Genomic DNA, 25,468 nt, shown 5'->3' with positions numbered 1-25,468 from the left:
GCACACTTTCCATGTCCTGGTAAATGTCTTAAGCATTTTACCTAGTTTAATCCTTTCAGTAACACTCCAAAGAGGTCCTATTATTATCATTTTATAAATGGAAACAGAGACTCAGAGAGGTTAAGTAAGTGGTCCAGGGTCACAGAGCTTGTACGTATCAGCTGCTAAGTCACTTCAGTCGTGTCTGACTCTGTGCGACCCCGTAGACAGCAGCCCACCAGGCTCCCCGTCTCTGGGATTCTCCAGGCAAGAACACTGGAGTGGGTTGCCATTTCCTTCTCCAATGCATGAAAGTGAAAAGCGAAAGTGAAGTTGCTCAGTCGTGTCTGACTCTCTGTGACCCCATGGACTGCCGCCTACCAGGCTCCTCCATCCATGGGATTTTCCAGGCAAGAGTACTGGAGTGGGATGCCATTGCCTTCTCCATGTACATATCAGAGCTGGTGGTAAATCTTCAGCCTCCTTCTGCTTTGATCTCTCCAAATTTTTATGAGAATATGTTGCTTCTCTTTATACTCCCTAAAATAATAATTTTCAGTTGAGAAGTTCATTCTTGATCGCTTTGATAGGCCTGAGAGTCTCCTCCTAGCAAGAATCTCAGATGGCTTAACACTGTCCAGAGCTTCAGATTTATTTAATGCAGCCTTCACATTGTTTGTAAAGCTGCTGGATAATTTATTTTTTAACCTCCATACTGAAGAAAATTATGTAAGTGTTCACATGCTTCAGTGCTCATCAGTAAGGGAGGAAGAAGTAATAGTGTCTGTTTACATCATACAGAATGTTTGCTACTAAACATAAGAAATCGTTAAACCCAAACACAGACTCACATGGTGGAGCTTATGTTGGGTTGGCCAAAAGTTTGTTCAGATTTTTGCATACGAGCTTACAGAAAAACCTAAATGAACTTTTTGGCCAACCCCAGAAAGTACACCATGCTCTCCAGCTTGTCCTCTCATTTTTATTGATCATGAGCAAGTTTTGGATATGAACTAAACTTCTTTATGTGATTTTTTTCCTGATTATAAAAGTGATGTAACCTCAATAAAAAGGGGAAACCAAAAAATAAATAAATAAATAAAAGTGATATATGTCCATGGAAGGAAATTCAGAAAATACGGAAGAATATAGAGAAGCCAATAAAATAGAGCTAAATTTCTTAGTATGTGATCTGGGCCTGGAATCAAAGCTCTTTTGGGTTTAGAAAATACCTGTTCAGTAATTTTTGTGATGAACTACAAAGAAAAACCCTTTGATTCTAGTGCAATTTTAGGGTATTTTACCATAAGTCATTTTAAAGCAATCAAATGAGAAAAAATAAAATTTTCCTGTTCCTCATTGTTACAAATGAGTCTCTAGAGAGTTTTTGAATGGGGTGGGGGGGAGAGGTTAGCTTTTCATATCCCCAACTGCTTTGTATTATTTGGCAAACTAGATTCTTGCTTTCTTTAAACTTCCAAAGTGATCCGGAATCTTGAGTTAAAAAGCTGTGAGTTAAAAGGATTTAACTAAAAGTGTGATTTCCTGCTCCCCATTTTCCTTCCTATCTATAGAAAATTAAAGTACTGTTAAAAAGAAAATTTACAAAAATCAAGTTTTCCATAATCACATTTGAATATTTGCAATACTTAATATTTACATCTCATCTGAATATGACTCAAAGAATGAGTTATCCCACATGTATTTCTTACTATAGTGGCCATCAAATATTTTAAAATATTTAAAAGTTATTTTTATGCACTGACTGCATATGAACACATAATAGAAAAAGATCAGGCTATTTACTTATCCATGTCCTTATATCAACTATCCTGAACTGATACTGTGTTCAGAATGTCTCCTGTGGTACATAACAAGTTAGGTAGATTGGAACTTGATTTTCTTCTTTGGTAAGAGAGCAGTTGATTTCAGCATCACTTCCAATATTGTCTATAGGCCTGGGTCCTATAAAGCAATTAGGGTTTTCAATTTACAATCCATAATTTCAGAGGTATTAATTGTGTAATTATTCATGTAGTATTTATTTACTTATCACTTCACTTCATCTGAGAGCCTCAGTGTGATTTGTAAATATTAATACATTGTAATTATGTTTCATCATAAGAAAAATATGATATACTGTCACTAGTAGTTTGAAACCATTATTAGCTTTGTACTTGACCTAGAAATCTCTCATTTACATTTGTAGTTGTGACTTCTCTCTGCTGCTGCTGCTAAGTCGCTTCAGTCGTGTCCAACTCTGTGCGACCCCGTAGACAGCAGCCCACCAGGCTCCCCCGTCCCTGGGATTCTCCAGGCAAGAACACTGGAGTGGGTTGCCATTTCCTTCTCCAATGCATTAAAGTGAAAAGTGAAAGGGAAGTCACTCAGTCGTGTCCGACACTTCGCGACCCCATGGACTGCAGCCTACCAGGCTCCGCCATCCATGGGATTTTCCAGGCAAGAGTACTGGAGTGGGGTGCCATTGCCTTCTCCGGTGGCTTCTCTCTAACCTTCAGTAAATCATTCTTTTTTGTGTCAGTGATTTGCTACCATGTATTGAGAGAAGACTGGATGATGCCACATTGCCACATGATACCATAAGAACTCAATGTAAGTTTACTCTTCCTGCTTTAAGATTTTCACTGTTTTTCCTTTAAGATGTTAGGAGCATCTTTAACTGAACACATGAGATTTTATTCTTAGGGTCCTCTAAGTAACAGATATCACACTTCCATGAGTGACCTTTGAGAACCAACCAACCAACCAAAGTCTAGAATTATAAGCATTGCATTTACCAAGATGAAAAACAATAAATGAGCGAGCCAACATTACAATGATACCTAGTTAGTCTGTCTGGGCTTGTGACCTTTCCCCCTTTGCCTTTTCCTCTGGACATTTCGCCATTTTACTTAATAAACCTCAGATCCCTGACCTGTGTTACTTGTTGTCATTGCCTTTACTCTTATTGTTGCTTTTTAATTACTTCTGTTAGGATGGTGGGGCTCCATGCTGTGAAATATGATTTATAATCTTTTGTCTTATGTTCATGACTTTCTGCCTCTTTCCAACATGATTTATTGCTGACCTTGTTTGTAATATTTGGACATAACACTTTTATATTTCAAAGCTGAACTTTGATCTTTGTGTGTTATATTTTGTTCATCTTGAGCAATGAGTCTGGGGAACCATAGATGAGAAGCAGGAAAAAAAAATCCCCGAAATGCAATAGTAGCTAGCGGCTGTGATTCAGCAGCAGGGATGGTAAAGCTGTGACGTACACAGCCACTCACAGTAGGAACTTGTTTGGACTGTAAATCTGAGTCACTCCCTGACCCAGTAACACTTTCCAGTGCCTCTGAATCTAGAAAAAGGATCATCTTTGACTTTATAGTGAATAACAATGGAGAAGGATGGAAGGGGAAGGCACTGTTATCTACTTTTAGTTATACATTTTTCCTAGCAATATGCTAATTTAATAAACAAATATCTGAATATATCACAACATGTCAATGATATTAGTCATGTTCATGTTAGCATGTTTAAATGTTGGTAACTGTGTCATTCTGGCCATTTGTGTTTGTACTAACTATAACACAGATGTGGCCCCATGAGGACATACTGAGATGATCTTAAATTTTCAATTTTACACTTAATGTTAACAGAAGTAATTACATTATAAAAATCATACTTTTCCAAAAGGCTTTTGAATCCAGGTTCTTACTGTCCTAGAAGGTGGCAATTATTGATTTTAGATCTTAGACACCATAATTTTCATTAAGGCAATTCTATTAATTGCTTGGTGGTCCATGCTTACACTGAGTAACCCTCTTTCTAGGATACCGTCTTTATAAGTAATAGAAGTTCCTTTTGAAGCAATCTAAAACTGACCTTTTATAAATTATTATTCCTCTTAAGCAGTCCTCAGTAGAAGCAGAGAACAGTGATCATTTTTCTTCCTTTGTTTCTTCCTTCCTGATTTACAGTATAGTTAAAGCAAATATATGAAATCTGTACCGAAGCCATGTAAATGTACAGAAGCAAATCAGTATTCTATTTCCAAAGTTTATCTCATCTTTAGCTGCGATAAGAGATCCACCAAACTCTACCAGATAAGGGCCTCTGAAGAATATCTTTTGGCAAAAGCACAAGCATTAACTTTAGATGCATCTCTATCCAAATACGGGTTTTCCAGGTGGTGCAGTGGTAAAGAATCTGCCTGCCAATGCAGGAGACCTGGGTTGGGAACATCCCCTGGAGAAGGAAATGGCAATCCACTCCAGTATTTTTGCCTGGAGAATCCCATGCACAGAGGAGCCCGGTGGGCTACAGTCCATGGGGTTGCAAAGAATCAGACATGACTTGGCGACTCAACAGCAGCTAACTAAATATGTCTCTTCCATGTAACTTTCCATGTGACCTTGGACAAGTTTAACCTTAGTTTCAACACATGTAAAAGGAAGAATATGATAGAAAACTTGTAAAAGGACTAGATAAAAATATAAGTGCCTAAAATTACACTTTCTTCTTGCTAGACCTAAGGTAATGAACTAATCTGCAAAATATTCTTACAATTCTCATTAAATCTTCTCTCTCATAATTCTCTCTAGAAGCTTATGAAAAATAGTTAGCTTTTCTTTAAGAATAATTTCACCTTTCAAAAAGAAAATTGTCACTTTCTCCTTACTGACAATTATTTCTTATTCATCTTTTTTGTGCAGTTAAAGAAGTATACAATAATTGAAACAGATGAAGAGGAGTCAAGACACTGTGCCCTTATTCAGGTTGCCACAGTTGATAATGAAGTTTCAAAAGGAATAATATTTTTTTATTTTTTAAATATTTATTATGTAATTTATTTATTTGGCTGTGCTGGGTCTTAGTTGTGGCACGCAGGATCTTTAGCTGTGGCATGCAAACTCTTAGATGTGGCATGTGGCACATGGTATCTAGTTCCCCTGACCAGGGATCAAATCCACGTCCCTTGTATTGGGAGCACAGATTCTTAGCCACTGGACCACCAAAAGGAATTATTATCCCAAAAGGAATAATATTATAGGCAGAATGAATTAGAATTGAACTTCAGAAAATCTAGAAAGATAAGAAGCCACATAGATACAGCATCAGAAAAATGTTAAGATGAAATTCAAGCAAGGTGTTCCAATATATTGGCAAAATGGAAGGGGTTGTTAAACCCTGGAATCACTTAACCTTAGAAGTAATTATGAAGGAAAAATCCATTCTAAGAGGTAAGTTCAAAAGAGTCACCGAAAAAAACGCAATTAATCCTATCAAATATTCATTGGAAGAAGCTGAAACCCCAGTACTTCGGCCACCTGATGTGAAGAACCGATGCATTGGAAAAGAGCCTGATGCTGGGAAAGATTGAACGCAGGAGAAGAAGGGGACAACAGAGGATGAGATGGTTGGATGGCATCACCGACTCGATGGACATGAGTTTGAGCAAGCTCCAAGAGTTGGTGATGGACTGGGAACCCTGGTGTGCTGCAGTCCATGGGGTCTCAAAGAATCAGACACGACTAAACTGAACCAATCCTATCAAAAGCAATAGGCAGAGGGGATCAGAATAATAATGAGACTTGATCATTTAATGACAACCTTTTATGCATGCCATCTCTGTTTCTCAGTGCAGGCTTGGAAGAGAAGAACCTTATTGTTTCATAGATGTGAAACTGAAGCTCAGGCACAATCAAGGGACTTGCTTGAGGTCATATAGCTAGTACAGGATTCAAAGTCCATTATAACCTGCTCTTAGGGAAAATCTGATGTGGTCGTTTCACTGAAACCTAATGATTTTGGTTAACGCTATTTTTTATAGAAGGCAAACTGTTTTTCTGCCTTGAATATGTTCACCTGACTAGGAAAATATTTAGAAGTCTTAATTATAGACATTATCTTTTGGGTTATCTTCAGCCTCTACATGTTTATGTAAATATACTGAATTTCTGAGGGATATAGAAGTCCCAAAAGAGACTTCAGACAGACTCAACTGTATTAATTCCAACTAAAACCTGAGCCCAAATCCATATTTAGGTTTTCTGATAACCTCAGCTAAGCTATGTCTTCACCTCTGGATGAATAAGGCTTAGTGTAAAGGCAGACCAAAGATAAGAGTCTTGATTGTTGCACTGCAAATCACATTGGATATTTGTTGGTCATATTGAAAAAATTAAAAAATAGTATTAACTGAAGTGTAATAACAAGTATATGGTAAAATACACAGATCTTAAGTGTATATCTTGATGAATTTTTACATTTGTACAAGGAGAGTGAAAAAGTTGGCTTAAAACTCAACATTCAGAAAATGAAGATCATGGCATCAGGTCCCATCACTTCATGGCAAATAGATGGGGAAACAGTGGAAACAGTGAGAGACTTTATTTTGGGGGGCTCCAAAATCACTGCAGATGGTGACTGCAGCCATGAAATTAAAAGATGCTTGCTCCTTGGAAGAAAAGTTATGACCAACCTAGATAGCATATTAAAAAGCAGAGACAATCCTTTGCCAACAAAGGTCCGTCTAGTCAAAGCTACAGTTTTCCCAGTAGTCATGTGTGGATGTGAGAGTTGGACTATAAAGAAAGCTGAGAACTGAAGAATTGATGCTTTTAGACTGTGGTGTTGGAGAAGACTCTTGAAAGTCCCTTGGACTGCAAAGAAATCCAACCAGTACATCCTGAAGGAAATGAGTCCTGGATATTTACTGGAAGGACTGATGCTGAAGCTGAAACTCCAACACTTTGGCCACCTGATGAGAAGAACTGACTCATTGGAAAAGACCCTGATGCTGGGAAAGATAGAAGGTAGGAGGAGAAGGGGGCTACAGAGGATGAGATGGTTGGATGGCATCACCAACTCAATGGACATGAGTTTGAGTAAGCTCCAAGAGTTGATGATGTGTTTGGCAAAACTAATACAATTATGTAAAATTAAAAAAAAAAAAAAAAAAAGTTGGTGATGGACAGGGAAGCCTGGCATGCTGCAGTCCATGGGGTTTCAAAGAGTTGGACACAACTGAGTGGACTGAACTGAATGCTGCATTCCCATATCCACAGTGATAAGCAGAGGGATGGACATGTGACTCACTCCTGCCAATTCAATGCAGTGAGACTGCTGAGACTTTTGGAATTGAGGCAGGCTCAACGTTTCAGTTGGTGTTGAATGCTGCAAGATGTGAAAAGTTAGTACAACAATCTTGCTACAGTGAGCAAGATATTTGAGAGGGAATCAGTATCAGGGAGAATGGAGTCAACAGACTGAAAGAAGGAAAGCTGGTCTGCAGGCAGGGCAGAGCTCCTGCATCCAGAGGTGCCTGAAATAAGATCTAGTTCTGGACTTTCATTAAAAAGACTCAACAGATTCTCTTGAGTAAACCGATTTGAATTGGGTTTTTTGCCACTTGCAGTCGAAATGACCTAAAATGTGTCTATTAGGGAAAATTATTCTCTATAAGTGAATGAGGGGATTTTTTTTTTCCTTCTTTTAAAGAGCGTGGGCACACAGGAAGGGGTTGGGGTGGCTAGAGTGACAATTGTTGCTGAAAAGGATGAAGGACTTATTTTAAAAAATAAGGATGATATCATACACATGTTTTTGCAGTGTGACTTTCATCTTTTCAAAACTCAAGTAAAGTTGACTATATACAAGAATGCCTTCTGTGGATTGTAATATTATGTATGTGTGTGTGGTAGGGAGGTGGGAGACTTCCCAGGTGATTCAATGGTAAAGAATTAACTTGCCAATGCAGGAGAAGCAGGTTTGATCCCTGGGTTGGGAAGATCCCCTGAAGAAGGAAATGGCAACTCTAGAATTCTTGCCTGGAAAATTCCATGAACATAGGAGCCTGGTGGGGTGCAGTCCATGGGATCACAAGAGTCAGACATGACTGGACATGACTTAGAGACTGAGCATGCACACTCAAGAGGGAAGGAGGGAGACAGGAGGACTGGATTCTGTGTTGTACTGAGATGGTACAAATAAGGAAAACAAGAGGTGATAAAAAGATCAACTTTAAACTCAACAAATTCAACAGAAAGTAACTTGGAGTCAGAGCTGACAGTGAGAATATAAGCCCTACAGAAATTCATAGAATTGTTGAGGAATGCCTTGGACTTTCCACATGGGGTAGAGGGTTGAGACTATCTTCCCTAGATCTGAAGGGGCAAGAGGATCCCAGCTAACTATGACATATTATTCCTAAGACTGACAATAACATTACTTGCTAGTAAGAATTTTCTCAACTAATTCTAACTTTGGATCCATCAAACAGGAGCCCAGAAGGCCAACAAATACAATTCTGTGTGTAGAATTAAAATATAATGGGAAGAATTTTCCAAATATTTCTTGAAATAAAGAACTTAAAACTATTCACTTTGCCAAAAGTCAGTTTTCCCAAGCCCAACTGAGCCACCAGGAAAGCCCCTCCCCAACCCCAAACCCCAATTCCCAAAGGGAATCAATATGCAGCACTTCCCAGTGTTTATAATGTAGCTGCCTGTGCATAATGCTACTCCAAATGAATTTAACTCAGAATCCCCTGAAAATACTAATTAGCCCCAGTCAGATATTTACCACTTAATGTGAGTAATATTTACTACCCCACCCTACCCTGAAGCTTCTTCTGTTCAGTTGTTGCTAAGTCATGTCCTACTCTTTGCAACCCTATGGACTGTAGCATGCCAGGCTCCTCTGTCCTCCACTATCTCCAGGAGTTTGCTCAAATACACGTCCACTGAGTCAGTGATGCTATCCAAGTATCTTATCCTCTATCACCCCCTTCTTCTTCTGCCCTCAGTCTTTCTCACTGGAAAGATTGCCATTGGCTCCTTGCTTCAGGTGGCCAAAGTATTGGAGCTTCAGCTTCAGCATCAGTCCTTCAAAGAATATTTGGGGTTGATTTCCTTTTGGATTGATTGACTTGATCTCCTTTCTGTCCAAAGGACTCTGAAGAATCTTTTCCAGCACCACAATCCAAAAGCATCAATTCTTTGGTGCTCAGCCTTCTTTATGGTCCAACTCTCACATCCGTACATGACTGCTGGAAAAACCATAGCTTTGACTATATGAACTTTTGTCAGCAAAGTGACATCGCTGCTTTTTATTACACTGCCTAGGTTTGTTATCCTTTTTTTCCAAGAAGCAAGTGTCTTTTAATTTCATGGCTGTGGTCACTATCTGTGATTTTGGAACCCAAGAAAATAATCTGTCACTGCTTCCACATTTTCTCCTTGTATTTGTTGTAAAGTGATGGGTCCAGATGCCCTGATCTTAGTTTTTAATGTTGAATTTCAAGCTGGCTTTTTCACTCTCTTCTTCCACCTTCATCAAGAGCCTCTTTAGTTTCTCTTCACTTTCTGTCATTAGGGTGGTGTCATCTGCATATCTGATGTTGTTGATATTTCTTCTGTCAGTCTTGATTCCAGCTTGTGATTCACCCAGCCCAGCATTTTGCATGATGTACTCTGTGTATCAGTTAAATAAAGCAGGGTGACAATATACAGCCTTGACATACTCCATTCACAGTTTTGAACCAGTCAGTTCCATGTCCAATTCTAACTGTTGCTTTTTGACCTACATACAGGTTTCTCAGGAGGCAGGTAAGGTGGTCTGGTATTCCTATCTCTTTAAGAATTTTCCAGTTTGTTGTGATCCACACAGTCAAAGGCTTTTGTGTAGTCAATGAAGCAGAAGTTTTTCTAGAACTCCATTGCTTTTTCCATGATCCAACAAATGTTGGTAATTTGATCTCTAGTTTCTCTGCCTTTTCTAAACCCAGTTTGTACATCTGGAAGTTCTCGGTTCATGTAGTGCTGAAGCCTAGCTTGAAGTATTTTAAGCATAAACTTGCTAGCTTGTGAAATGAACCCAATTGAATGGTAGTTTGAACATTCTTTGGCATTGCCCTTCTTTTGGTTTGGAATGAAAGCTAATGTTTTCCAGTCCTGTGGCCACTGCTGTATTTTCCAAATTTGCTGGCATATTGAGTGCAGCACTTTGACATCATTTTTAGAATTTTAAATACCCGAACTGGAATTCCACCACCTCCACTAGCTTTGTTCATAGTAATGCTTCCTAAGGCCCACTTGACTTCACACTCCAGCATGTCCAGCTCTAGGTAAGTGACCAGTCCATCATGGTTATCTGGGCTGTTAAGACTTTTTTTTAAATTATGAAAGTATGGTAACACATTTACAAGAGACTTGGAAAATACAGAACAAGATTACATATAGTTCCAGTATATATTATGATACTTTTTAAGTAGATAAATTAAGATTTTTAGTTGGAGTTTCAATGTCAAACTCTTAAAAATTAATAGAATGAATATACAGAGGAGTAGAAGGATTTAAGATATAGTAGACCTGAAGAGCACAATGAACCAATTCAACATAATTAACATAATTAAGATTTATACAATTTTCATACAACAAATTCTATTCAATTTCCATAGACTGTAAACTAGGAGACACCGGAACATATCCAGGGACATAAAATAAGGTGCAAAAATTAAGGTATTGAAATTGTATATAATCTGTTTTCTTGTCACTGTGGAATTATGTTAAGAATCAGTATGAGAAGATACTTGAAAATAACCCATATATTTTCAAGTGCAATATGACATTTACCAAGAGAGATCTTTGACTTAGCCATTGAAAGCCTCAATAAAGTTAGAAGAATGGAAAAAAAAAAAAAGTTATTTGAGAGAAGAAAACATTTAAGTGAGAAATTAATATCTCAATGAGAAATTAATATCAAAGATACTTTTAAAAATCACATGTATTTCATAATTCAGTGTCCACTATGAAATGATGGGTGTATCTAAGAAGCCATAACAAGGAAAATTAGAAAATATTTGTAATAGAATAATGAAAAGAGATTACCTAACAATATAAAATATATACAGTTTGAGGCATTAAGTAAAGTGATGTGCTAAGTGGAAGGACATACATGCATATGTTTTCATCTGCCTCACCAGTCTGTCTTTTGGTTGGTGCATATAATCCATTTACATTTAAAGTGATTATTGATATGTAGTATTCTTGGGCTTCCCTTGTGGGTCAGCTGGTAAAGAATCTGCCTATAATGTGGGAGACCTGGGTTCTATCCTTGGGTTGGGAAGATCCCCTGGAGAAGGGAAAGGCTACCTACTCCAATATTCTGGCATGGAGAATTCCATGGACTCTATAGTCCATGGGAATGCAAAGGGTCAAACATGACTGAGCGACTTTCACTTTCATGGTTCTATTACCATTTTCTTAATTGTTTTGGATTTATTTTCTCTTTTCCTTCTCTTGTGTTTCCTGCCTAGAGAAATTCCTTTAGCATTTATTGTAAAGCTGGTTTGTTGGTGTTGAAGTCTCTTACTTTTGCTTGGCTGGAAAGCTTTTGATTTCTCCATCAAATTTGAATGAGAGTCTTCCTGGGTAGATTATTCTTGGTTGTAGGTTCTTCCTTTTCATCATTTTAAATATATTGTGCCTTTCCCTTCTGACTTGTAGAGTTTCTATTAAGAAATCAGCTGATAACCTTATGGGAGTTCCCTTGTGGGTCATTTGTGGTTTTTTCCAATGTTGCTTTTAGTATTTTATCTTTGTCTTAATTTTCATCTTTTTGATTACTATATGTCTCAGTATATTCCTCCTTGGGTTTATCCTGCCTAGGACTCTCTGTGCTTCCTGGACTTGGTTGGCTAGTTCCTTTCCCATGTTAGGAAATATTTCTCTTCAAATGTTTTCTCAGGTCCTACTCTCTATTTTCTCCTTCTGGGATCCCTATAATGCAAATATTAGTGCATTTAATGTTGTTCCAGAGATCTCTTAGGCTGTCTTCAGTTTTTCATTCTTTTTTCTACATTCTGGTCTGTGGCAGTGACTTCCACCATTATGTTCTCCAGGTCATTTATTCATTCTTCTGCCTCAGTTATTCTGTCATTGATTCCTTCTAGTGTATTGTTCATCTCTGTTTGTTCTTTAGTTCTTCTAGGTTTTTGGTAAACATTTCTTGCATCTTCTTCATTCTGTTTCCAAGATTCTGAATCATCTTCACTGTCATTATTCTGAATTCTTTTTCTGGAAGTTTGCCTATCTCCACTTCATTTAGTTGTTTTTCTGGGGTTTTAGCTTGTCCCTTCATCTAGGACAAAACTTTCTGCTTTTTCATTCTGATAAACTTTCTGTAATATGGTTTTTGTTCTAGCTAGTGGGATTGTGGTTCTTCTTGCTTCTTCTGTCAGCTCTTAGAGCTTCCTGATGGGAGGGGCTGGTGGTGGGAAAAACTAGTTCTTGGTCTAGTGGGCAGGGCCAAACTCCATAAAACTTTAATACAATTATCTGCTGATGGGTGGGGTTGCACTCCCTCCCTGTTGTTTTGCCTGAGGCAACCCAGCCCTGGGGTCTACAAGCTCTATGGTAAGGTTAATGGTAACCTCCAAGAGGACTTATGCCAAGGGGCACCTTCCAGGACTGCTGTTTCCAGGGCCCCATCGCCACGACAAGCCACAGCTGACCCACACCTCAGCAGAAGACTCTCCAGTAATAGCAGATCTGGTTCATTCCCCTATGGGGTCACTGCTCTTTTCCCTTGGATCTTGGTGCACACAAGATTTTGTTTGTGCCCTCCAAGAATGGAGTCTCTGGTTCCCTCAGTCCTGTGGAAGTCCTGTAATCAAATCCTGCTCACCTTCAAAGGCAGGTTCCCTCGAGGTTCCCAGTCCCTTTGCCAGATATCCAGTCTGGGAAGCCTGACGTGAAGCTCAGAACCTTCACAACAGTGGGAGAACTTCTTTGGTGGTATTGTTCTCCAGTTCGTGGGTAACCTACCTGGTGGGTGTGGGACTTGATTTTATCCTGTTTGTGCCTCTCCTACCATCTCACTGCAGCTTCTTCTTTGTCTTTGGACATGGGGTATCTGTTTTGATTGGGTTCCGGCATCTTCCTGTCAATGCTTGTTCAACAGCTAGTTGCAATTTTTGTGCTCTCACAGGAGATGAGCACACATCCTTCTATTCCACTATCTTGAACCTATCCCTGCATTGTCTTAAAGACCAAGACCTTTTTTGTATAGTTCTATGTATTCTTGCCACCTCTTCTTAAACTCTTCTGCTTCTGTTAGGTCCTTACCATTTCCATTCTTTATCATGCCCATACTTGCGTGAAATGTCCCTTGATATGTACAGTTTTCTTGTCTTTCCCATTCTATTGTTTTCCTCTATTTCTTTGCATTGTTCATTTAAGAAGACCTTATCTCTCCTTGCTATTCTATGGAACACTGCATTCAGTAGGGTATATCTTTCCCTTTCTTCCTTGCCTTTCACTTCTCTTCTTTCCTCAGCTATTTTTAAAATCTCATCAGACAACCACTTTGCCTTTTTGCATTTCTTTTTCTTTGGTATGGTTTTGGTCATTGCCTCCTATACAATGGTATTATCCTCTGTCCATAGTTCTTTAGGCACTCTGTCTACCAGATCTAATCCCTTGAATCTATTTATTACCTCCACTGTATAACCGTACAGGATTTGATTTAGGTTATACCTGAATGCCCTAGTGGTTTTCCCTACCTTCTTCAGCTTAAGCCTGAATTTTGCAATAAGGAGATCATGGTCTGGACCACAGTTAGCTCCAGGTCTTGTTTTTGCTGACTCCATAGAGCTTCTTCATCTTTGGCCCCAAAGAACATGATCAGTCTGATTTCAATATTGACCATCTGGTGATGCCCACGTGTAGAGTCATCTCTTGGTTTGCTGGAAAAGAGTGTGTGCGGTGACCAGCATTTTCTCTTGACAAAACTGTGTTGGCCTTTGCCCTGCTTCATTTTGTACTTCAAGACCAAATCTGCCTGTTATTCTAGATATCTCTTGACTTCCTACTTTTGCATTCCAATTCCTTGTGATGAAAAGGACATCTTTCTTTTTTTGGTGTTAGTTCTAGAAGGTCTTGAGGTCATCATCAGTTCAGTTTAGTCGCTCAGTCGTGTCCGACTCTTTGCGACCCCATGAATCGCAGCACGCTAGGCCTCCCTGTCCATCACCAACTCCCGGAGTTCACTCAGACTCACATCCATCAAGTCAGTGATGCCATCCAGCCATCTCATCCTCCGTCATCCCCTTTTCCTCCTGCCCCCAATCCCTCCCAGCATCAGAGTCTTTTCCAAGGAGTCAACTCTTCGCATGAGGTAGCCAAAGTACTGGAGTTTCAGCTTTAGCAGCAGTCCTTCCAAAGAAATCCCAGGGCTGATCTCCTTCAGAATGGACTGGTTGGATCTCCTTGCAGTCCAAGGGACTCTCAAGAGTCTTCTCCAACACCACAGTTCAAAAGCATCAATTCTTCGGTGCTCAGCTTTCTTCACAGTCCAACTCTCACATCCATACATGACCACAGGAAAAACCATACCTTGACTAGATGAACCTTTGTTGGCAAAGTAATGTCTCTGCTTTTCAATATGCTATCTAGGTTGGTCATAACTTTTCTTCTGAGGTCTTCATAGAACCCGTCAATTTCTGCTTCTTCAGCATTAGTGGTTGGGGAATGTTGAATGGTTTACCTTGGAAATGAATCGAGATCATTCTGCAATTTTTGAGACTGAACCCAAGTACTGAATTTTGGACTGTCTTGTTGACTAGGAAGACTACTCCATTTCTTCTAAAGGATTCTTGCCCACAGTAGTAGATATAATGATCATCTGAACTAAGTTCGCCCATTCCTGTCCTTTTTAGTGCACTGATTCCTAAGGTGTTGACGTTCACTTTTGCCATCTTCTGCTTGATCATGTCCAATTTACCTTGATTCATGGACCTAAGATTCCAGGTTCCTGTGCACATTGTTCTTTACAGCATCGGACTTTACTTTCACCACCAAACACATCCACAGCTGAGTGTTTTTCCCACTTTGGCCCAGCCACTTCATTCTTACCATTAGCTGTTCAGTTAACATTTACTAAATTGTAACTATATTTGATTTTCAGTGAATATAGACTGTAAAGTAGGCAAGATCTACATCCTCAGAAATTCTGTGTGCAAATCATACATAGATATGATTAACACATTCTCCACTGGCTAATTCCAGTTGCAAAAAAGCAATGGTATGTATAAGGTAAGGAAAAGGAAAAGTCAGATATTTGCATGTTGATTCTTCAGGAAGTGGACTGTGAGGTAGAAATTAGCATGTAAATTGTTAATTAGGGAGTACTCTAAGGATTAAAACCTGTGGAAGGAAAGAAACGGGAAGGAGTAGGATTAGAAAGAGAAAGTATTAGTGCTACAATGAAGTCTAGTGGATCCCACAAGGAGCACTGAAGCTGGAATGGTTCAGAGTTTTCTTATTTGGGAAGAGGAAGCATGAACCAATCATTGGACCCTGACTGCCCAAGGGAGGGATGTGACATTGGATAAAACAGCCCTGTGGGCTGTCAGTTGACATCCTTCCCAGAAATGGTCCCTTCAGTCCTGGAAGGGGCATCTGTGGCAAGGCACACAGCATCTGCACCACCAGAAATTATTTAAAGTTTTGAAATTCAATTAATCTAGTTGTGCTCTAGACATATTAACTTCCTAGGTCTTTTGCAAGGTGGGGGGTGGGTAGTTAGAGTGACTCTTCTGGACAGATTTCCTTGAGAAATAAGCCTCTTCATTCTTAGCCACTTTATTAATCCATCTGATATAGTTTTCCCAGAGGGGGAACATGTTAGCCACAAGACAATCTTGCTTGGGATAAGAAAGACATTACTGATATTAGAGCAAAGCAGTTTGGAGTTGATTCTGAAGTCAGACAGAATTCTAATCTTGTCACTAGAGTGGTCTAAAGGCTTTGCATACTGTTAACTCACTTAGAATTTTGGGCTTAAGGGGGCACCAAATGGTTGATAATGTCTGTCATGGGAACACAGCTGAAATGCTGCTCAATTCCTATTATTTGCAACTTAAACATGTGCTGTCAATGAAGAGAGCAAGTAGCCAAGCTTGTGAAGATGCCCTGAGTTCAGAGCTACCAGCTGTGACTTCATATTTTCAACCACATTATTAATGTTGGTTGACTATCTGAAGACACTCAAGAAACATGGAAATAATTGCTGCATCTACAGATTTCGCAGATGTGACTGGAATGTGTCCCACTTCAGGATAATGGGAATGGGCTGTCTGCATTATTGCTCAATTAATTAATTACCATAATGGTCCCAACCACATTATAAAGGCCAGCACCTCACAAATGATTGGCTTTGTGTGGCAGAAGCAACTGAAAATAATACATGAGAGACGGTTGTGGCTAAACCCTGGGCAAATTCAATTCATAATAACTTAAAAAATAAGAAACATCAGTTCAGTTCAGTCTTTTCAGTCTGTAAAGTGTCCCAACTTTTTGTGACCGCTGTAGACTGCAGCACACCAGGCTTTCCTGTCCGTCACCAACTCCCATAGCTTACTCTTAATAAGAAACATCAGGTGTTCTTAATTGGTGATCTCTTCCTTAGAGAAATATGCCTTGCCATATTTTTGTCTAAGAACCACCATGAAGTGTATAGGGAGTTTGGAGACAGCTCTGAGCAGAGTTAATCATAGCCTGCTCAGTTGATTATAGTATGCTTTCTGTTTGCTTGTCATGTGAGTAGAGAGAGCTTCAGCTGCCTGACATAAAAGGACTGGACGTGCCAGAGAATTATGTATTGTGTTATTTGTTAAACTTTAGAAATGAGACCAATGCTTAATGCTGAAAACCTCTAATCAGCATTGGATTGTTCAAACTCAAAGCTGTGTTTATAATAATAATAGTAGATAGTAAGATGGAGGTAGTATCTTCCATTTGCAAGTTAAATAGAAATATTATAATTGAAAGCTCATTAAATTTTCCCACATAGAGCTAAAATTTAATAACAACTTGATGAGTTTACTGAAAAAAAGAGGAAAAACTATTTGTTAAAATTTTTTCAGTTGCTTGAAACATCTCTATCTGTCCCCAGTGAATACTGCAGGGACAAAACAAGGTAACAAAGCCTAATTTATTATGTTTTTCATACTAATAGGTAATATCTAAAGAAAACAAGATATTTTAGCTGCCATATTAATAATTGTAATATCCCAGTGTAGGGGGAAAAAACACTTCCATTGTCCTGCAATATACCAAAATTTGAGTAGAGTGCACAGGAATTTTATTATAGTAAAGGGTACTCATGCAAAGATGGGCTTGATAAAGGACAGAAATGGTATGGACCTAACAGAAGCAGAAGATATCAAGAAGAGTTGGCAAGAATACACAGAAGAACTGTACAAAAAAGATCTTCATGACCCAGATAATCACTATGGTGTGATCACTGACCTAGAGCCAGACATCCTAGAATGTGAAGTCAAGTGGGCCTTAGAAAGCATCACTATGAACAAAGCTAGTGGAGCTGATGGAATTCCAGCTGAGCTATTTCAAATCCTGAAATTTGATGCTGTGAAAGAGCTGCATTCAATATGCCAGCAAATTTGGAAAACTCAGCAGTGGCCATGGGACTGGAAAAGGTCAGTTTTCATTCCAATCTCAAAGAAAGGCAATGCCAAAGAATGCTCAAACTACTGCACAATTGCACTCATCTCACACGCTAGTAAATTAATGCTCAAAATTCTCCAAGCCAGGCTTCAGAAATATGTGAACCGTGAACTTCCTGATGTTCAAGCTGGTTTTAGAAAAGGCAGAGGAACCAGAGATCAAATTGCCAACATCCGCTGGATCACGGAAAAAGCAAAAGAGTTCCAGAAAAACATCTATTTCTACTTTATTGACTATGCCAAAGCCTTTGACTGTGTGGATCACAATAAACTGTGGAAAATTCTGAAAGAGATGGGAATACCAGACCACCTGATCTGCCTCTTGAGAAATCTGTATGCAAGTCAGGAAGCAACAGTTAGAACTGGACATGGAACAACAGACTGGTTCCAAATAGGAAAAGGAGTATGTCAAGGCTGTATATTGTCACCCTGTTTATTTAACTTATATGCAGAGTACATCATGAGAAACGCTGGACTGGAAGAAGCACAAGCTGGAATCAAGATTGCCGGGAGAAATATTAATAACCTCAGATATGCAGATGACACTACCCTTATGGCAGAAAGTGAAGAGGAACTCAAAAGCCTCTTGATGAAAGTGAAAGAGGAGAGTGAAAAAGTTGGCTTAAAGCTCAACATTCAGAAAACGAAGATCATGGCATCCGGTCTCACCACTTCATGGGAAATAGATGGGGAAACAGTGGAAACAGTGTCAGACTTTATTTTTCTGGGCTCCAAAATCACTGCAGATGGTGACTGCAGCCATGAAATTAAAAGATGCTTACTCCTTGGAAGGAAAGTTATGACCAACCTAGATAGCATATTCAAAAGCAGAGACATCACTTTGCCAACAAAGTTCCGTCTAGTCAAGGCTATGGGTTTTCCTGTGGTCATGTATGGATGTGAGAGTTGGACTGTGAAGAAGGCTGAGTGCCGAAGAATTAATGCTTTTGAACTGTGGTGTTGGAGAAGACTCTTGTTAGTCCCTTGGACTGCAAGGAGATCCAACCAGTCCATTCTGAAGGAGATCAGCCCTGGGATTTCTTTGGAAGGAATGATGCTAAAGCTGAAACTCCAGTACTTTGGCCACCTCATGCGAAGAGTTGACTCCTTGGAAACGACTCTGATGCTGGGAGGGATAGAGGGGAAGGGGACGACAGAGGATGAGATGGCTGGATGGCATCACTGACTCGATGGACGTGAGTCTGAGTGAACTCCAGGAGTTGGTGATGGACAGGGAGGCCTGGCGTGCTGCGATTCATGGGGTCGCAAAGAGTCGGACACGACTGAGCGAATGAACTGAACTGAACTGAAAGGGTACTAAAGTATTGGTTTTATAATAGTATCTTAAATCTTTAAGGATATCTCACTTTGTTTTCCCCTGTTCATAACCTTTGTAGTCACTTTTTGTTTTCAGTTAGGGTGGGGAAGAGGGGTATCTTTTGCATTATTTATTTTTTTAGCAGATAATTTTTAATAGACAATTTTTTGAGCAGTTTTAGGTTCATAGAAAAATTGGAAGGAAGATGCAGAGATTCTCCATGTATCCTCTATCCCCACACATACCATAACCCTCCTCATTGTCATTGTCACCCACCAGAATGGGACACTTGTAACAACTGATGAATCCACATCTACGTATCATCATCACCTAAGGTACATCATTTACATTAGGGTTCAGTCTTGGTTTTGTACATTCTATGAATCTGAACAAATGTATAACATGTATCCACCACCATAGTATCATATGGAATAGTTTCACTGCTCTAGAAATCCTCTGTGCTCTGCCTATTAGTTATTTTTAATAACATAATTAAAATAACAGGCAAACTCTGAAAGCAGCTCTTAAAAATCAGCCTGAAAGATGGTAACGATGACCCTATATGCGAGACAGCAAAAGAGACACAGATGTAAAGAAAAGACTTGGACTTGGTGGGAGAAGGCGAGGGTGGGATGATTTGAGAGATTAGCATTGAAACATGTATATTATCATATGTGAAACAGATCTCCAGTCCAGAGTCGATGCATGAGACAGGGTGCTCAGGGCTGCTCCACTGGGATGACCCTGAGGGATGGGATGGGGAGGGAGGTAGGAGGGGGGTTCAGGATTGGGAACCTATGTACACCCAAGGCTGATTCATGTGAATGTATGGCCAAAACCACCACAATATTGTAAAGTAATTAGCCTCCAATTATAATTAATTAATTAATTAAAATAAGTAAATAAAAACATTAGAAAAAAAAGTCATCAGCCTGAAGAAATCCTATCTGGCTCACAAGACTTAGATGACTGTGGCCTGCGTTTATGGTTGTGTTCTGTTCTCTGAACTATCAGCCTCTGATTGTAGCTCACCTTACACAGGCCAGGAACATCTGCCTGAAACAAATATATTTGAACTCACCCACTAAGGCAGTGGTGTGAAACTGAGTTCTGAGATGATTGTACAGCGTGACAAGGAGACACATTTTCACTTACACTATTCAAATATGCAGGCAGGAACTTTTTTGCCCTGCTTTGGTCTATGGCTTAATTCTTCTAGTCTTTACTCTCCTCTTAAATTCCATCTCATTTGATTAAATGAAACAGAAAGTAAATTAGGAAAAGCCCAAAATACTTTGATGAATTTAGGTCATTGAAAAGGCCTAAGAATTTTTTTTCTTCTCATTAGAGGATCAAGTTCATTCATTTGTTTGTTCATTTGTTCAGTAAGTCAAGAAGTATAAATCAAAAGCCCCTGTGTTACAAACCCTATAAGATCCCTGGGGTACAACAATGACATAGTTTTGAGAAATGGAAAGCCCTATCTTCTCTCCTCCCATTTCCTTTGTTTCTCCTGTTTGCTTAGTACACGCATACTCTGAAATAGGTGAAATAGGCCTGTGGATCTAGTTACCTCTTTGGGCTCCACTGTACATCATTTTATTTTATTTATTTATTTTTTTGTTTGGTTTGTTTAATTTAATTTTATTTAACTTTACAATATTGTATTGGTTTTGCCATATATCAAAATGAATCTGCCACAGGTATACATGTGTTCTCCATCCTGAGCCCTCCTTCCTCCTCCCTCCCCATACCATCCCTCTGGGCTGTCCCAGTGCACCAGCCCCAAGCATCCAGTATCGTGCATCGAACCTGGACTGGCGACTCATTTCATATATGATATTATACATATTTCAATGCCATTCTCCCAAATCATTCCAACTTCTCCCTCTTGTACATCATTTTAATAAAATTATTTTATGTCAGGGAGCAGCAACTATTTAGGGTTTTTTTTGAAAAATCAAATACTCCTTTCCTAGCATATCTTTCTGGGTTGTATGTTACCACAGAGTCAATTGCAGTGAATTTATAAATGAAGCACCAGTTTTCTTTGTATCATCAAGTAGGTGGGAGATGTGCCAGTCTTGTTAATCCCTTAGTGATTAAATATATCATGGTTGAGAGCATGGGAGAAAATAGGCAATATCATGTATACACTGTGGAGTCACAAAGACATGGACTTGAATCCAGGCTCTATCACTTAGTAGCTAAGTGATTCTGGGCAGGCTGTTAACTGTTTCTGAACCTTGGTTTCCTGCTTTGTAAACATGAATGATTTTACCTGCTATTCTCATATTTTGAGAGTTAAATGTGAGTCTACCCAAGTTGCTCCAGGCTTCCCTGGTGGCTCAGATGGTAAAGTATCCGCCTGCGATGTGGGAGACCTGGGTTCTTTTCCTGGGTTGGGAAGATACCCTGGAGAAGGGCATGGCAACTCACTCCAGTATACTTGCCTAGATAATCCCCATGGACAGAGGAGCCTGGCAGGCTACAGTCCATGGGGTCGCAAAGTTGGACGCGACTGAACGACTAAGCACAGCACAGCAGTCAAGTTGCTTCAGGTCTTGCCAGCCTGAGGGCATGAACCTGATCTTAGGGATAGTGTATAAGTCTGCTAGGGCTGCCATAACAAAATCCCACCACAGACTGGGTAGCTTAAACAATACAGTAAGTCTCCTACGTACAGACCTTCAAGTTGCCGACTTTCAAAGATGGGAATGTGTGTTCCATCAGCGTCAAGCATGAGTGAAATCGCAGCTTGCCCTCTGTCTCCTATTGCTGACGATCCCTTCAGCTCCACCATCTCCCACCTCCTCCCCTTCCTCCAGTCAGTAACTCTTCTTGCATGTTCACTCAATGCCAGCCCCTGTATGCCAACTGTTGTTCTGTACTGCTGTACTCTTCAAGGTACGGCACTGTGAGATTTAAAATGTTTATTTTTTGTGTTTGTTTTTTATGTATTGTGTGAAAAGTATTACAGAGCTATTATAATACAATACTATATAGCTGATTGTGTTAGTTGGGTACCTAGGCTAACTTTCTTGGACTTATAAACATGCTTTTGGAAGGGAACACATTCATATGTAGGGGACTTACTGTAGAATTTATTTTCTCAAAGTTCTGGAAGCTATAAGTCCAAGATCAAGGTGCTGGCCAGTTTGGTTCCTCAGGGCCTCTCTCTTAGGCTATCTTTTTGCTGCTTCTTCACATGGTTGCCTGTTTACACATATGTACCCCTCGTATTTCTTCCTCTTCTTGTAAGGTTACCAGTGTGTTGGATTAGGGTCCACCCTGAGCTTCGTTTTAACTTAATTGCTTCTTTTAAAGGCCTTAACTTCACATTTTGAGGTTTTAAGAGTTGGGCTTCAACATACAAATTTACAGGGATTCGATTCAACCCATCAGATCAGATCAGAGCAGTCGCTCAGTCGTGTCCAACTCTTTGCAACCCCATGAATCGCAGCACACCAGGCCTCCCTGTCCATCACCAACTCCCGGAGTTCACTCAGACTCATGTCCATCGAGTCGGTGATGCCATCCAGCCATCTCATCCTCTGTCGTCCCCTTCTCCTCTTGCCCTCAATCCCTCCCAGCATCAGAGTCTTTTCCAATGAGTCAACTCTTCGCATGAGGTGGCCCAAGTACTGGAGTTTCAGCTTTAGCATCATTCCTTCCAAAGAAATCCCAGGGCTGATCTCCTTCAGAATGGACTGACTGGATCTCCTTGCAGTCCAAGGGACTCTGAAGAGTCTTCTCCAACACCACAGTTCAAAAGCATCAATTCTTCGTTGCTCAGCCTTCTTCACAGTCCAACTCTCACATCCATACATGACCACAGGAAAACCCATAGCCTTGACTAGACGGAACTTTGTTGGCAAAGTGATGTCTCTGCTTTTGAATATGCTATCTAGGTTGGTCATAACTTTCCTTCCAAGGAGTAAGCATCTTTTAATTTCATGGCTGCAGTCACCATCTGCAGTGATTTTGGAGCCCAGAAAAATAAAGTCTGACACTGTTTCCACTGTTTCCCCATCTATTTCCCATGAAGTGGTGAGACCGGATGCCATGATCTTCGTTTTCTGAATGTTGAGCTTTAAGCCAACTTTTTCACTCTCCTCTTTCACTTTCATCAAGAGGCTGTTTAGTTCCTCTTCACTTTCTGCCATAAGGGTGGTGTCATCTGCATATCTGAGGTTATTGATATTTCTCCTGGCAATCTTGATTCCAGCTTGTGTTTCTTCCAGTCCAGCGTTTCTCATGATGTACTCTGCACAGAAGTTAAATAAGCAGGGTGACAATATACAGCCTTGACATACTCCTTTTCCTATTTGGAACCAGTCTGTTTTTCCATGTCCAGTTCTAACTGTTGCTTCCTGACTTGCATACAAATTTCTCAAGAGGCAGATCAGGTGGTCTGGTATTCCCATCTCTTTCAGAATTTTCCACAGTTTATTGTGATCCACACAGTCAAAGGCTTTGGCATAGTCAATAAAGCAGAAATAGATGTTTTTCTGGAACTCTCTTGCTTTTTCCGTGATCCAGCGGATGTTGGCAATTTGATCTCTGGTTCCTCTGCCTTTTCTAAAACCAGCTTGAACATCAGGAAGTTCACGGTTCACATATTGCTGAAGTCTGGCTTGGAGAATTTTGAGCATTACTTTACTAGCGTGTGAGATGAGTGCAATTGTGCAGTAGTTTGAGCATTCTTTGGCATTGCCTTTCTTTGGAATTGGAATGAAAACTGACCTTTTCCAGTCCTGTGGCCACTGCTGAGTTTTCCAAATTTGCTGGCATATTGAGTGCAGGTCTTTCACAGCATCATCTTTCAGGATTTGGAATAGCTCAACTGGAATTCCATCAGCTCCACTAGCTTTGTTCGTAGTGATGCTTTCTAAGGCTCACTTGACTTCACATTCCAGGATTCAACCCATAAGGGATAGTAACTTGACTGTCATACATTGGTCTGCATAATGCTGGGATGTAGCTTAATATAAATCCCAGAAGGTACCATATAGTTGTTCATGGTTTTCCAGTTCTTCCATTCTTTTCCTGCCCAGGAAACTGCTTGGGGAACCTCTCTATCACCTCTCCCACCTGAGCACAAGATGTCCATGCCCAAGATGCCCTGCCTGGTGCTGAGCATGCCTGGGAAGCACACCCCCTTTGCAGACTGTGCTGCAGAACATCCAGGTCCTAACAGTGGGAAGCATGACATTCACCCTGCTCTGCATCACAGCCTGTGGCTGAGTCTGCAGCTGCACAGCGTATACCTCTGTGTCTCTGCTTCCCTTGTGAAAACAGCTGCTTCCTCATCTGTCTGCATCCCCTTGCCCTAGAGGGTTGAGACAGTGTGGAACCAAATACCATGCTCTGTTCCCTTCCCTGGTCCTTCTGGTCAGGCACCAGAACATCCACCATCACCACCCTCCACAGCTGAGCCTGTGGGCAACCTGGTAGGAAGGGTTGCCAAAAACCTCATTGACATTTTCTTCTGGCAAACCTTCCTACCAGATTGCTCACAGGCTCAGACAAATCTGAATCCGAATTCCAGTTTAGGACACTGGATTCCTTTATATGTCAACTCTTGGACTTTCCCAACATGTTTCTTCAACCAGTGACTTAAGGAGGGCAATGCCATTAGTTTCCGATTCTGCTGTCTTTGCCACTTGGCATCCTGTAGTGATTAAGAACGTGGCTCTGCAGTCAGATTGCCTGGACTTCAAACCCTTTTCTGTGACCTTGGGCTGGAAACTTTTCTTCTGTAAGCCTTGATTTTTCTATCTGTAAAAGAGGTATAATAACAATTCTTATTTCATAGGATTATAATAAGAATTAATGGGTAAGAGATGTAAAAAATTCCTCCCCATGCTTCATACCCTATGATCCTTATCATTGTCATCTAATATTCTCTACATACTAACTCTTCTAGGAATTTTTTAGGTATTGTGTCATTTCATTCTCAAACAATCCTTTGAGGAAGGTGCCCTTTTGATAGTGATTTACAGATAGGGTAATAGTTGTCAGTAGCCTGAGATGGCATAGTTAATAAGGATTCAGTCCAGTTTGGTCTGATTCTGCACAGACTGTTCTAAACACTGTGCTCAGTAAGTGATTTATATTATTACTGTAGTCATGATCAGTCAACAGATTTTATTTAGATGCTAAATGTACTTCAGGAGGTGGAGTGAAAAATACAGAACTTTATAAGTAGTGTTTTCTTTCAAGGATCTATACTTACATTGGGAAGATTGGACATATGTATGTAAAGACAGAACTGAAATAACAAGGTGCTATGTGAAAATAAATAGTGGGAATAAAATGTATTACGAGTCTCAAAGAGGGAGAAAGAGAGACTGTGGCCAATCAGTGTGGTCAAGGAAGGCTTCATGACCAAGCTTGAACATACAAGCTTGGTAATTAATGATTGAACAACATAGGCAGACACTGATAAATAAGTGGGACTGGGAGAAAATAGGAGGAGGGAGGAAAAGCATTTCAGAAGAGTAAGTGAGTAAACTACTAAATTGGAAGAAATACCAATATTGTTTAGGTTAGTAACTTAGAGTGACCCTGAATACATGTGACCCTGTGAGTGAAAGTTGCTCAGTCATATCCGACTCTTTGCGACCCTGTGG

At 40.0% G+C, this 25,468-nt stretch overlaps 1 long non-coding RNA gene across 4 annotated transcripts in view; it reads left to right on the top strand.

Moving 5' to 3' along the window:
• Positions 1–25,468, top strand: part of LOC123332844 — a 116,440-nt gene that overhangs the window by 21,299 nt on the left and 69,673 nt on the right. For 3 of the 4 annotated variants that reach the window (XR_006549940.2, XR_006549941.2, XR_006549939.2), the window contains one exon: positions 2,522–2,592. This is a non-coding gene — a long non-coding RNA (uncharacterized LOC123332844). Of the gene's footprint in view, positions 1–2,521; positions 2,593–4,700; positions 4,824–25,468 lie in introns of those variants that run through there. The other variant, XR_006549938.2, reaches the window with a different exon arrangement.

This window comes from Bubalus bubalis, chromosome 3, assembly GCF_019923935.1.
Source record: "Bubalus bubalis isolate 160015118507 breed Murrah chromosome 3, NDDB_SH_1, whole genome shotgun sequence".
Taxonomy (NCBI): Eukaryota; Metazoa; Chordata; class Mammalia; order Artiodactyla; family Bovidae; genus Bubalus; species Bubalus bubalis.
The sequence above is the reverse complement of the archived record's forward strand: the minus strand, read 5'-3'. Positions and strand labels throughout refer to the sequence as shown.